This window comes from Octopus bimaculoides, chromosome 12, assembly GCF_001194135.2.
Source record: "Octopus bimaculoides isolate UCB-OBI-ISO-001 chromosome 12, ASM119413v2, whole genome shotgun sequence".
NCBI lineage: Eukaryota > Metazoa > Mollusca > Cephalopoda > Octopoda > Octopodidae > Octopus > Octopus bimaculoides.
The window spans coordinates 49203332-49205995 of NC_068992.1; the positions used below are offsets into that span (position 1 = coordinate 49203332).

A 2664-nucleotide genomic window follows, 5' to 3' on the forward strand; every position below is an offset into this window, starting at 1 on the left:
TGTCTATTTCTTTCGCATTTAGTTTAGCCCAGTATTTACCATGTAGGGGCTTTTCTTGCCATCGTTTTATCATGGTCCGTTGCTGTTCTAGTTTTAGTTTGGATTTCATTTGTTTTATAGCTTTTGTTGTTTCTTCTTCTTCTTCTTCGTATTTGTTAGGTAGATTGATTTCTTGTTTGTATTTGTCAGCTTCCTTAAATACTGAAAACAGTTTTTTGTTTTGCTCGTGTTTTGTGGCTATTTGTATTAGTTTCCCTTGCTTTATTATTATTATTATCATTATTATCATTAACATTATTATCATCATCATCATCATCATCATCATCATCATCATCATCATCATCATCATCAAAAGGTGGTGAGCTGGCAGAATTGTTAGCACACCAGACAAAATGCTCAGCAGTATTTCGCCTGTCACTCCGTTCTGAGTTCAAATTCTGCCAAGGTCAATTTTGCCTTTCATCCTTTTGGGTACTGGGGTCGATGTAATCAACTATTCCCCTCTTCCAAATTTCAGGCCTTGTGCCTTTAGTAGAAAGAATTATTATTATTATTATTATTATTATTGTTATTATTATTATGATGATGATGATGATGATGATGATGATGATGATGTTGTTGTTGTTGTTGTTGTTGTTGCTGTTGTTGTTGTTGTTGTTGTTGTTGTTGTTGTTGTTGACAGTGGATTGGTAGAACTTGGTTCTGAGTTTAAATTTTGCTGAGCTCAGGTATGCTTTTCATCCTGCCAGGGTCAATAAAAACAGCCAAGTAAGGCAGAAATACTGATTTCAAATTTTGGAACAAGGTCAGCAGTTTCAGAGCAAGGGAAAAATCAATTACATCGACCTCAGTGTTCAGCAGGTATTTATTTTATTCGCTCCCAAAAAGGATAAAAAAGGCAAAGTCAACCTCGGTGGAATTTGAACTCAGAATGTGAAGATGGATGAAATGCCGTTAAGCATTCGGTCTGGCATGCTAACGATTCTGCCAGCTCGCCACCTTATGAAAGGTAGAAATATCAGAGCATTAAACAAGATGCCTGGCAGTATTTCCGGCTCTTTGTATTCCAACTTCAAATCCCACTGCAGCCCAGTTGCATGGTAGATGTAGTTCATCACCAGTTTTAACACCACCACCTGGTCCTTCATGCCATTAGCAGGGTTCAAGCAGTTGCAAGCATTCATATCAGGTCCCCAGTTTAAGGATATCTCCCTTCTCATTCACCAAATGCAAAGGCTCTAAAAAAAGCATCATATTCAGTATCCTTTTTCCTGACTCATTCATCATCATTTAATGTCTATGTCCCATGCTGGCATTAGATGGACAATTTAACAGGATTTGATGAGTCCACGGACTTCATTGTGCTCTAATGTCTGCATTGGCAGAGTTTCTATAGTTGGATGCCCTTCTTAATGACAACCACTTTACAGCATGTACCGGATGCTTTTTCTTTTATGGTAGACAATGAGGGGTTAAAGTATGAGAGACAGATGTAGAGCAAATTTCTTGCTGTAGAGGAGCTATATGACTACTCAGATTTGGAAGAAAGGATAAGAATGGTTGGGTAGAGCTGGAAAGAGATAAAAACATGAGCACCAAAAACAATTAGTAACAGTATGGTACTGTGCTACCAAGTAGTCTTTGAAGTGATAGCTGTTGAAGTTTAGCATAGCAGCAGTAGTTGTAGCAGTAGCAGCAGCACTTTTCCTAATATGTGAACAGTACTTTAGTGTGGGTTTCACTTGAACTTTATAGATGGTCACCAATTGGTCAGAGCTAAGTATTTTCTGGGCCTGCAAAATACTAAAAAGATGGGTTGCGTCTTTAGGATGTAGTTTTAGTGTTACATATGCAGGGTTCACTAGTAAAGATCAGCAGATATTGTGACACCTAGCATTTGTTGTGACTTTAATTAGGTGTTTTTAATTACATGTTGTTCATAAGAGAGGGTGGAGGCATACATGATGCCTTCTTGATAAGTACTAGCCATATTACTGGAAAGTATTCAATCTACTTAAACCTGCCCTTTACAAAAGTTAGTTTTCTGTACAGACTCAAAAAAAAAAATCAATAAGTAAATGAATAAATAAAAACAGTATGATGTAATAAATTTTCAGTGAAATCAGCAGTTTTGCTACTTCAAAAAAATCCCTTAGCAACAAAATGCATAAAATATAAAGTTATTAAAGAAAATTTAAATTCTTAACGTTTACTGACTTCAATAACAAAAAAGAAAAAAAAGTTATATTTTCCCACAAATTACCTCCACATGATGTTCACTCAAGCTTTTCATCATGACCTATATTTTTGTTTCTCTGTTTAGTCTTTCTCAATCTTTACTTCTAATTAACAAGTATCTTACCAAAGACAGCCTATGACTGGATTGCTTCAAAGTACATTGCATGCACCAAATACTCCAGTGATACTTTTGTCAGAAGTTTATCTCATGCATCAGAGGTTTTATTTTTGACAAACACTATGGCTACCTCATATCTTGTTTACCTATCTAAACGTTCTATAGCCACCCTCAAGTCTCTCTCTCTCTCTCTTTCATTCACCATATCTCTCTATATATCCAGCTATCTAACAATTTAGCTATCTCTTTCTCTATACTGATATATGGTGGTTGTCTACTCCTTAAACAGAGTTTGACCACCTCCTGCA

General features: G+C 36.1%; 1 long non-coding RNA gene across 1 annotated transcript in view; it reads right to left on the reverse strand.

Moving 5' to 3' along the window:
* Positions 1-1641: 1641 nt before the first annotated feature.
* The window catches only part of LOC128249203 (uncharacterized), an 11256-nt gene continuing 10233 nt past the window's right edge, over positions 1642-2664 (reverse strand). Inside the window, exon 3 of the long non-coding RNA XR_008265320.1 lies at positions 1642-1803. This is a non-coding gene — a long non-coding RNA (uncharacterized LOC128249203). The remainder of the gene's footprint in view (positions 1804-2664) is intronic.